A 12,609-nucleotide genomic window follows, 5' to 3' on the forward strand; every position below is an offset into this window, starting at 1 on the left:
AGACTAAACAAGCCTAGTTCCCTCAGCCTCTCCTCATAAGTCTTGTGCTCCAGCCCCCCAATAATTTTTGTTGCCCTCTGCTGGACTCTCTCTAACTTGTTCACATCCTTTTTGTAGCGAGGGGCCCAAAACTGGACACAATACTCCAAATGTGGCCTCACCAATGCCGAATAGAGGGGAATAGTCACTTCCCTCGATCTGCTGGCAATGTTCCTACTAATGCAGCCCAATATGCTATTAGCCTACTCGGCACCCAGGGGGCACAATGCTGACTCATATCCAGCTTCTTATCCACTGTAACCCTCAGATCTTTTCTGCAGAACTGCTGCCTAGCCCACCGGTCCCCAGTCTGTAGCTGTGCATGGGATTCTTCCATCCTAAGTGCAGGACTCTGTACTTGTCCTTGTTGAACCTCATCAGATTTCTTTTGGCCCAATCCTCTAATTTGTCTAGGTCAGTGTGTATCCTATCCCTGTCCTCCAGCATATCTGCCACTCCCCGCTCCTTAGTGTAATCTGCAAACTTGCTGAGGCTGCAATCCATCTCATCTTCCAGATCATTAATGAAGATGTTGAACAAAACCGACGCCAGGACCGACCCCTGGGGCACTCCGCTTGTTACCAGCTGCCAGCTAGACATTGATCACTACTCGTTGAGCCCGATGATCTAGCCTGCTCTCTATCCATTTTATAGTCCATTCATCCAAGCCATTCTTCTTTAACTTGCTGATAAGAATACTGTGGGAGACTGTATCAAAAGCTTTGCTAAAGTCAAGGTATATCACATCCACCGCTTTCCCTACAGAGCCAGTCACCTTTTCATAGAAGGCAATCAGGTTGGTCAGGCATGACTTGCCCTTGGTGAATCCATGTTGACTGTTCCTGATCACCTTCCTCTCTTCCAAGTGCCTTAAAAAGGATTCCTTGAGGACCTGCTCCATGATTTTTCCAGGGATTGAGGTGAGGCTGACCGGTCTGTAGTTCCCTGGATCCTCTTTCTTCCCTTTCTTGAAGATGGGCACTATATTTGCCTTTTTCCAATCATCAGGGACCTCCCCTAATTACCATGAGGTTTCAAAGATAATAGCCAATGGCTCTGAAATCACATCAGCCAACTCCCTTAGCACCCTCGGATGCATTGCACCTGGCCCCATGGACTTGTGTATGTTCAATCTTTCTAAATAGTCCTTAACCTGTTCCTTCAGGACTGTGGGATGTTCACCTCCTTCCCATTCTGTGCCGCCCAGTGCAGTAGTCTGGGAGCTGACCTTGTCTGTGAAGACAGAGGCAAAAAGGGCATTGAGTACCTCAACTTTCTCCACATCCTCTGTCACTAGGTTGCCTCTCCCATTCTGTAAGAGGCCCACACTTTCCCTAATCTTCCTCTTGCTGGTAACATACTTGTAGAAACCCTTCTTGTTCCCCTTCACGTCCCTTGCTAGCTGCAACTCCAATTGCGCTTTGGCCTTCCTGATTTCATTCCTGCATGTTCGAGCAGTTTTTTTATAATCCTCCCTAGTCGTCTGACCAAGCTTCCACTTCTTGTAAGCTTCTTTTTTGTGTTTGAGCTCACCAAAGACTTCTTTGTTAAGCCAAGCGGGGCGCCTCCCATATTTGCTATTCTTTCTGCACATCAGGATGGTTTGTTAATATCCTTTAATCTCCAAATTTACAAACACCATAAACAAAAGCTCATGTCTCTAGGCACATCTGGGTTGCCTTCTGTAACTTGCAAATATTCTTTTCAAAAACAAAATCCTGTGAATTTTTCTGTAATAACAAAGGGCAGAAGAACATTCACCACATACCTGATACTGAAGCTCCTGGAGCCCTACTCAGTTTCACTAGTGTAAACACAGAATAACTTCATTGACTGTCTTTCTATCATGAGCTTAGCCCACACTCTTTTAGGGCTCTGAGGCTAACTAGCCTCAGCTTTGCACAATTGTCTCATCAGAATGAGGCATGCCCAGATGGGATTCTGAAAACTCTTTCTGAGTGTCCAAAAATCCCAAGTCCACTGCGTGCCTTGGTAGAGACACCACTAGGGCAAGATGCAGCAGGAAATGGTCTAGGAATCATTTTGAGGAAGTTCTATGGCCTGTGCTATACAGGAGGTCGCACTAGATGATCACAAGGGTCCCTTAGAAGCTATGACTCCTAGAGAAAAAGAGTCCCTTATTAACAAGTGTCCCTTATCCCAGTATTGGCAGTGATTGGGGTATCCTCTCACTGCCAGGATTCTAACAAAGGGGGAAAATAGCATTACTGAGCTCCATAATTTTTTGGGTAATTTAGTTGGTTTTATTAGGCTTAAAAACTAAGGCCAAGAATTTTAAAAGCAGGTGCCTAAAATTCAACTCCTAAATCCTTAGTCTAAGATTCACTTAAATAAGAAGCCTGATTTGCAAAAATACTGAGCACCCAGCAGCTCCCACTGAAAGTAAGGGGCTCCACTTGGGTCTATCTGCGTGCATCCGATTCCAGGATCTGGGCCTTAAACATGGTTGCCATGGTGGTTATGACATCATTATCATGAGGCATGCTTGGTAGTCACACAGAGTTGGGACCAGCACTGAATGATTTCAGATAACCTGAAACAGACAAACCATATATTTAAAGTTAGTGATGTTCTGAGTGTGCCATTTGCCGTATTAAGAGGAAGTCAGCATCCAATTCTAGAGGAAGTTCCTTTTCTTAATGTGTTCTGTAGCTCATTTTGAAAAAATTTGAAACAGCCCCCCACATTACAGGTAAATTCTGAAATTAACCTTTAGAGAAAATTATTCAGCAGATTTCAGAGTTTTTCTTCCTTATTATTGTTTATGACAAAGAGTAGATTAAATAAGCTTTAAAAAACATGTCACATTGTAAAAAAAAACCAGCCATCTACATGGATTTTCTCCAAAGGTGGGTTTCAGCTCAGTTCCATAGTAACCATGACATCGCAGATTGATGCCACAGCAGAGGACTAAAACAAAATGAATGCTCTGGATTATGATTGCAGTTATATTACTATAAATCTGGAGTAACTCCACTAAAGTCCATGAAGTTACTCCATGTTTACACTGGTATTTACATTAAGATCAGAATAGGACCCCATGAGTTTTAATATCAAGTATGTGGTGAATGTTCTTCTGCCCTTTGCTATCACAGAAAAAAAAATCATAACTTCCTTTTCTTAAAAAAATAGTTGCATATAATTTTTCAATAAAACAGGAGAAGCAAGCAAAAAATTAACATTTATTGCATTGGATAATATAGTTCCATTTTCTAAAACAAAAGTTGTCATTTTACAGGAGCCTTTCAATATTCAGATGTTGTGCCTCTTTTGTTTTGATGATTGGGAAAAGGAAAAAACTGTGTCTAAACTATGTCTGATCTTTCATGGAAATTCCATAGCACTAGGCCTCCAATAAGCCAAAGCAGTGCTCATGCTTTCTTTGTTAGTGGCAGGTTAGGGGTAGGGATGGTAAAGTGACCTTTCTTTAACAATTCCAACATTAACATCAGACCATTCTACACTGTGTAAACTGATTCAGTTATCTGCACCAAATTCAAGAGTAGGGAAGGTTTTTTTGAAGAAGAGACTCAGAAGAGGATTCTTGATATCAAAATCCTATGGTCAGAAGTGACTGCACCACAGCAGTGAGATAAGCAATGCTCAGCATGATGCACAGCTAGCTGATCACTGCCACACAGCTACCCTGCTGCAGGTGCAGAGTAAGGAAGATGCATTCTGATTACATCCAAGTTGAGGGCCTTCAGCACCTCAGACAAGGTGCGCAACAGCATGCAGGATCAGGCCCTTCATGACTGTATTAAGAGTTCAAATGGGAGTGGTGCATAGGGCCTGGCACTGCTGGCCTTCCACATGGGTAAATTTCACCTAGAGCTGGCTTTGGAAGACAAGGAAAACGCACTAGGATATTTAGTCTAGTCATTGAAATCTATTGTGTTGGAGCAGATTACTGAAGAAATGCTTTCTTTAATCATATTTCAGCCAGGAAAGAAACCCACAGAGATGGATTCATTTTTTCTTGCCTAATATTCGATCACTGAACAGTACAGAAAAAAAATGATTTCATCAACGGTCACTCAAGGTCTCCAGAGGAAAAACTATAGGATAATTATTATTACTTTTGAGGGCACATTCTTTGAAAAAAAACTTGCCTTCTGGAATTGTTTGAGAAGAGAGAAACACTGCACAAAACAAAAAAATCATAATGGTCAACTGGTTTCCAAACCAAGCTAATTAAAGATAAAACGCTTTTAAACATTTTCAAAATGGAAATATAAAAATAAAACATACCGCAGCAACATGGCTGACAGTTTTGTTTTTTTAAAAGCCCCAACATTATTTTAATCACTTTAAATTTTCATGCAGATAAAGATGCTCGCAGAGGGCTGTTTTCAATTAATTCCAAATTACCTATTGGTGAAGCTGTTTATGACGCTGACATGCAGCATACCACATGTAAGTGATTAAAAAATAATACTTGGTTTTAACACAGCACTTTCCTTGAGAAGGGCTCAAAGCCCCTTATAAACTTTAACAAACGAAGCCCTGCAATACTCTTCTACTATTATCCCCATGTTACACCGATGGGAAAATTATAACATGGCCAGCACAGTGGAGCAGCAATGTATAGGTACTTTGCTAAGGCTGCATAGGAAGGCCATACTAAAGCTAAGAACAGTACTGCGATCGCAAGACTTCATGGCCCATGCTTTAGCCGTAAGGATTCAATTTTAATACTTTTCCACCTGATAATATCAGCATAAGTCTCTGAAATACTGAAATATTTATTTAGGAAAAGCCCCCCTAAAGTTGCAAAATGTGTCCTCTTCAAATGGACTATTCACTCTACCACCAATATTTAGCCTTCATGTGTCATACTGTAAATACATTGTCGTCCTCTCACCTGAAAATAAGCTAGATACAACGCCATCGATGGCAGTAGATTTACACCAGGTCAATTTGGTTTTGGTCCATTATGGTTAGGATTTGGTCCGTGATGTTGATTGTCTGGATACCTGAAGGTATGTACAAAATCCCTAGGGTGATTTAAACCATCTAACCTACCATTAGTAAATTTTAATGATCATACTCAGCAGATGCATATGGCACTCAATCCCATTCTATCAGCTATTACTGCTCCTGCCGCAATAACCACTATGAGCTTCAAGGTGCCGTGTCCAGCTCCACAAAGGTACTTACTTGCCAAACACAAGATTTAGGTGCCTAAATCCTATTTTTAGCCACCACTGCGATCCACAAAACTCAGCTCAGCTGCCATAAAACCCTGCAGATGGCTAAGCTCGCTAGGTGCCTAAGTTTTTGCATTAATAATTCCCTTGGTGGCAACGTTCCTACCTCTGAGCATATGCACTGATGCCTCCCTCTAGGCATCTACATGCCTATCTCCTGCCTAAGCCCCAGAGCAATCCATCTTCCTCCGCCTATCTCATGTGCAGGGCCTGATCTGGTAGGCATGCTCAGAGGCAACCTAACTCCACACAAAAGCACGAGAGAAAGACCTTCCTTCTTAACCTTTAACCCAGCAGATATTCATTCCCCTGGAATGGGGTGATCCCCTCTTCAACTCCCTATTCTTCCTGATGAGGAGAAGGGATTTGAACAGGAATCTGCCACTTCCTAGGTGAGGGCTCTAACCCCTGGGCTATGGGGTATTCCAACAGGAGGCTCCCTCGATCTCTTCTCCAGAAGATGTTCCACTTTAATTAAATAATTGAATGATTAAATATGAATGGATCCAGAGACAGCATGAGAAACACTCTAGAGTTCAGTGGTTACAGCACTCACCTGAGAGGTAGCTGATCCCTGCTCAATTCCCTTCTCCTCATCAGATCGAGGGGAGAATTTAACCAGGGGTCTTCCACATCCCAGGGGAGATGGGCAAAGTTTATGAGGGAGGTCCTCTGGATCCCCCTTCCCCTCTCTGGCTATTTTGTGTGGGGTTAGGAGGCCACTCAGCACACCTACCGGATCAGGCCCTACCTGTGAGTTAGCTGGAGGAACGCCCATCTTCCTACCGGTTTGTGGATCACTAGCAGGGGCAGGCATCTCCTTGTAGGCCAGATTTAAGCATCTATTTCCATGAGAGAGGTGGGGTATAGGAAACACCCCGCTCATCAACATCTTCCATTGGCAAGTTGAGACTCATAGACTTTAAGGTCAGAAGGGACCTCTAATCTGACCTCCTGCACATTGCAGGCCACAGAACCTCACCCACCCACTCCTGCAGTATGCCCATAACCTCTGGCTGAGTTAATGAAGTCCTCAAATCTTGATTTAAAGACTTCCAGTTACAGAAACGCCACAATTTACTCTAGTTCAAACCAGCAGATTACCCGTGCCCAGCAGTGCACAGGAAGGCTAAAAGACCTCAGTGTCTCTGCCAATCTGACCTGCGGGAAAATTCCTTCCCAACCCATATATGGTGATCAGTTAGACCCTGAGCATGTGGGCAAGACCCACCAGCCAGACATGTGGGAAAGAATTCTTTGTAGTAACTCAGAGCCCTCCCTGTCTAGCGTCCCATCTCTGGCCAGTGGACATATTTACTAACAGCAGGTGTCATCATACCATTCCCTTCATAAACTTAAGTTCAGCCTTGAAACAAGTTAGATTTTTTGTACCCACTACTGCCCTTGGAAGGCTGTTGCACAACTTCACGACTCCGATGATTAGAAACCTTTGTATGATTTCAAGCCTAAACTTGTTGATGGCAAATTTATATCCATTTGTTCTTGTGTCAATACTGGCCCTTAATTTAAATAACTCCTCTCCCTCCCTCCCTGTTGTTTATCCCTCTCATGTATTTATAGAGAGCAATACTAGCACCCCTCAGCCTTCATTTTGTTAGCCTAAACAAGCCAAGCTCCTCAAGTCTCCTCTCGTAAAATAGGTTCTCCATTTTTCTTATCATCCTAGTAGCCCTTCTCTGCATCTGTTCCAGTGTGAATTAATCTTTCTTCAGCATGGGAGACCAGAACTGAGCATGGTATTTCAGATGGGGTCACATCAGTGCCTTGTAAAACAGAAACAACACTTCCCTATCCAGGGCCCCCACATTGGGGGGGAAAAGGGTACACTTTACCTGGGCCCAGAGGCCCTGGGGGGCCAGGCCCAGGCTGCAACCCCCATGGGTATGTGTGTGAGAGGGGACACGTTACAAGTTTGTACCAGGCCCAAAAAAATTATGCTTGAGCCCTGTCCCTATTTCTGCTTGAAATAACTTGCCTGATGCATCCTAAGCTTGCATTAGCTTTTTTTTCCACAACCACATCACATATGCACATGATGATTAGCATGAAATCTTTTCATTTAGTTCCCACTGTGTAATTTATTCATACATCAGCCATCTCACAGGATAAGAGTACATAGCGGGAAAAATGTGTTTTATCAGAGTTCAATCAATGTTGTGGAGAAAAAAGTCCTCTTGAGCCCTGAGGCAATCGTGCTAAAATTGTAAACACTGGTGCAGAGCCAACAGTTTTATGAGGTTGCTGGCTTCCACTTCTCAGCATAATTAGTATTAATGATGCTCACAAAGATTCATTTAAAAAAAGCCAGAGGAGCTGAAATGTCCATGAGAATCCTGGCTTCCTGTATGTGGCACTTGAGAAGAGCAAATCAATACCTATCATTAGGACGGAGAAGTCAGGCTTGGGCTTCTTATTCATTATATGGCCTATGGGCCAATTGCCTATTACCATCTACTGTTCTGCAGCTCTGAGCCTTATCCATGGTGTCAGACTGACAAGTACTTAGCTAAACTAGCGCTACCAATGCAGCCCCACATTGGGCTCTCATTGGCCAGCCTGGTACTGATTGATCATTACTTGGGTTCTTGTTCACTGTCATGAAGATAGAGGACCCAATTCTCCATTCCAGCTGAGATGCACTCGGCACAGGAATGGGGAGGGTGAGCTACAAAGGGGATTTTAAGACACCTTCAACACTCCCCATATTCTGATCTTGGTCAGCCCCCAGTGTAAATTGGTGCACCTCTGAGGTTGCTATAACTTGTGCTCAGGATGCCCACATCCTCATGTAGCCAGAATGCAGAGGCAGTTTGGCCCAGCCCACTCCCACAGCACATCCCTGCCATGCACTCTATGCTGGATGCTGCAAGAGAGAGAAGTGTATGCTGTTTGTGAAGCCTCTTATGCCAGCCCGAGTATTTCAGTGGAGGGAGAGCCATTGCTTTTATGCCCCCTTTGCACCAGAATGAGGAGAGGGAGATTTAGGACAAGAGAGAACAGGCCCCAGGAATTCGATTCACCCCTGCCTTGGGTCACCTCTACAGCTGTGCAAAGTGAGTTTAAAACACTACTAAATCAGGGTGGGATCATGTTTTCCACTCACTTTTCACAGATATACAAGGTGGAACACACTGAAGAATCAACCCATTCTATAAAAACCAGTACCAGGGTAGACTCCTCCCCATACATCCCTGGAGGAGAGGCAAGCAAAGCTCCTTCATGTTCCTCCTTGGGAGAGGGAAACAAAAAGAAGTCCATGATGTAGTAGCATTGGATTGAGGGGAAGAAAGAATAAATGGGTTCGAGTGGGGAAGAGAAAACTGATGGATTTGTGGGTGGAGCTATGAAGAGAAAGTACTGACAGATTTGGGAGATATGGTAAGAGTACCTTTGCGTGGCGCTAGTGCACTAATCATTATGCCTCTATCCCTAATGGTCTCCACCCAAAAGAAGTGACAGAGGAATCCTCCTCAAGAGAGGAAGGAGACATGTCTTCTGGCCTCTCCCCTTCAAGATCACTATGGCAGAGGAACAATGCACATAACCATCACGTGTTACGGTGAGAATGTTATTGTGGCCTCTTCTGGCCCATGTGAATACTGCGGGAGTAGGAGTCAGACCACTAAACTGTTCCTCCAGTCAAGGGACTGGACTTGTTTTAGCACCAAAGTTCCACATAAATTTGGCATCCCCTCATTTTTATTGACAACAATTATTTACACCAGAAGTAAAGAATAATTCAATAATAATAATAATTCAACTGAGATTATAGATAGCTATTTAAGACATGGACAGCACAGCATTTTAAGTTTTCTGCATGAATGCTTTACTCTGTGTCCCTCTTTTGGGGTCGGAGTTACACACCACCTCCCCCACCTGGGCCTTGCCAGGTTTAGAAAGCATGGGAGGGGATTTTCAAAAGGGCTCAGCAATGGCATAACTCTGCTCCCATTGAAGTCAATGATCAAACAGCCAATTCAATGGGACCACAGTTAGGTCAATTCTGAGTACTTTTAAAAACCCCACCACCGGCGTATTTGGCATTGAAGAGTGACTGGAAGGAGTTGGGATGAGTGGATTTGAAGAAGCATGAGGAAGTCTATAGACAGCAGAAACTGAATGAAGTCAAGGGGGGAAAAAGAAGGAAATAAAAGAATCAGTTAGAAAATATCCTCACCTGTGTTAGAAGAATCATCATCGTGTTGTTATTATTGTTGATGTTCTTACAAATTTAAGTCCATACACCTTGGAAACCAGTTTCACTTACATTTCAAACCAAGCTGTAGCAAAAAGAAAATTCATACATTTCTCTGAAACAATGTAAAAGAAAACATTTTTATTTTTACTTGAAAACTCTTGGTTACATTTCATTAAACTTGGTTATTTATAGGCATTTCGATGGGACTCTTCACTTTAGTAACTTAGCATCTCACACACATTAATGAAGTCATCCTTCCTAAGACCACTGCAAGGCAACATTAAAACCTGCATTTTAGAGAAAATGAAACTGAGGCAGACACACAAACTATTATTTCCAAAAGCTCCCATTAATTGTGTGTGCCTTCCTTGACACATCTTGGGCCTGATTTTGAGAGCCACTGAGCAGCCCCGGATTCTGTTAGCTTCAGCATCTCTGAAAGTCAGACCCTTGTTGACTCGGGTTGGTCATCCAAAATTAGTGGGTGCATTGTCTAAGTGACACAGGAAGTTTGTGGTAGGCTGGGTATAGGACAGATTCCCAACCCTATGCCTTAACCACAACTGCTTCCCTTTTCATTACAGCACAAGCTACGTCTGCTACCTTGATAAGCTATCAAAACAACCTTGTAATTTACCTCGCTCTTTCTTCGATGTTTTATACATCCTGTATATCAATGAAATGTCATCTTCCCAGCTCGTATCCTTAGGAGATGAGTCTCTAAAAATGTCTGAGTCTGAAAAATGTCAGCAATAATGGAAACTCAGAAAGGGACCACAACTACTCCAGGGACTCCGTTATTGTCAACAGAGTATGTCCTTTTCCTTCCTCAATCAAAGTTGATTTAAATAAATACAGCTATGTTTCATATGATGTCCTTATGCAAACAGTACCCTGAAAATACTTTGCAGAGTTAAGTAATGCAGTTACAAACGTGTACTGTCAGAGCTGCTGTTGAAGCTTGAGTTCACGCCACTGATGTACTTGTCATCAAATGGACCCCTGCTGAAAAAAAACACATAGTGCTAACCGAGTCATATTCATTATACTCTGAATGCTCTCAAGTAACCCCTCCACAGCCACAAAGCAAAAGGACTAAGACATATTGATGGTAAGAGCCAACGAATTCCTTCCTGTTGCAACTGGAGTTACTGATCTCAGACCTGCTCTCAGTTACATAGGTGCAATTCCCCTCAAAGTCAATCAGAACACTGCTAAGAGCAGTCTTAAATTAGAACATCTATATTAATGTTCTGGTGGAGGGAGTGCATAATGTATGCTACTAAATTGGGGGAAGTTGCAAATAATACAAAGGAACACAGAGGCTGTGCTCCTCACATCTGACCAATCTACATTCAGGGGATAGGAAGGCCCTAAAGCAGCTGTGTTTCATCTGTGTGCTTCCCTGGTCCCTGTGTGTGCGGGGAACCAAATCAGCCTCCGGCTGCTGGGAGGTATGGCCCCAAAGAGTACATCTACACTGAAAAAAACCCATGGCAGCAAGTCTCAATGCCTCAGTGAGTCAGCTGACTCAGGGTCATGGGACTCATGCCAAGTGGGGTGGGCCTCAGAGTCTGAGCATCTGCCCAAGTGGGAACATCTACTCTGCTGGTTTTTGCCCCGTAGTACAAGTTGACCCATGCTCAGAGACTCGCTGCTGCGGAGTTGGTTTTTTTTAAGCAGTGTAGATGCACACCAAGACAGTGGCTCTCAACTTTTTCAAACTACTGTACCCCTTTCAAGAGTCTGATTTGTCTTGTGTACCCCAAGTTTCACCTCACTTAAAAACTGCTTGCTTACAAAAATCAGACATAAAAATACAAGTGTCACAGCACACTACTACTGAAACATTACTTACTTTCTCATTTTTATCATATAATTATAAAATAAATCAATTGGAATATAAATATTGTCCTTACATTTCAGTGTATAGCATGTAGAGCAGTATAAACAAGTCATTGTCTGTATGAAATTTTAGTTTGTACTGACTGTGCTAGTGCTTTTTATGTAGCCTGTTGTACAACTAGGCAAATATCTAGATGAGGCTCTGGCACTTGGGAGTTGGCAACAAGCCATGGAAGGTGAACTTCCTTGCAGCCTGGCCAAAGGGGGAGTAGGAGATTGTCCCACGGGGGCAGCAGGCTAACCAAATGGCTGCAGACAGATACAATGCGCACAATGTGCATGCAACTGAATTTTCACCTCTGATGTTGTGAGGCTAGCTCCAGTAACACTTGTGATACTGCAGTAATGGAGACCATTCTGTATCTAGATAAAAAGATACCTCCTTTTTGTCACAGCCAGCTGTATAAGGACTGGAAATGCATCTCACAGCAATATTAGTTTGTGAAGTATGTAACTTCCACTTCCTGTGTATACACATACCAGCTTTAGGCCAAAAATATAACCTTCAGTTCCCATTTACAGTGCAGGTCAGGTGTTGTAATCAATAGACTCCTGTTAAACATTAGCCAAGAGAGGCCAAGGGGTGTGAATAACCACCAGAAAAAAATCCTTATTTTCCATGAGCTGTTAAAAAAAAAAACTCCTTTTCTACACCAGGATCCGCAGGAGTCCTAAAAAGCCCATTTGTCATTTACATTTTTCTATATATCATTGACACGTTGACTTTCTGAATGTCTCCAGTAGAATTGGGGGAAATATTAGCCACAAAATAGATTCCTGAACATAATTGCAAGCTCAGAAGGAAAATGGCTCCTTTTTGCCAGAACAAAATGTTGGTGGTGAAGTGTTGAAAATTGACCAATATTTCTAACCAATATGGTCTTGTTATTTCCTTCTGCTACCCTATCTGTTGACCTTTGTCTTACATTTATTTTGTAAGATCTTTGGGGCAGGAACCACTTTTTTCCTGTGTTTGTACAGCACCAAGCACAATGGGGTCCAGGTCTATGGCTAGGACTGCTTGGCACTATGATACCACTAATTAATAATAATGAATGTTTTTAGTCCTTGCTGCATGCAGAGAACTGTCAAGAATTAAGCTGATGTTACAATATGTATCTCTCCTCTCCTAGGGCAGATGTAGCCTCCCAATTCAATGGGTGCACACCCACCACCGAGGGGGCACACAACCATCCAGAGCAGAACTCTCGCCCT

This window comes from Emydura macquarii, unplaced genomic scaffold (assembly GCF_026122565.2).
Source record: "Emydura macquarii macquarii isolate MOO-44397 ecotype Brisbane River unplaced genomic scaffold, CSIRO-AGI_Emac_v2 contig_705, whole genome shotgun sequence".
Lineage (NCBI taxonomy): Eukaryota > Metazoa > Chordata > Testudines > Chelidae > Emydura > Emydura macquarii.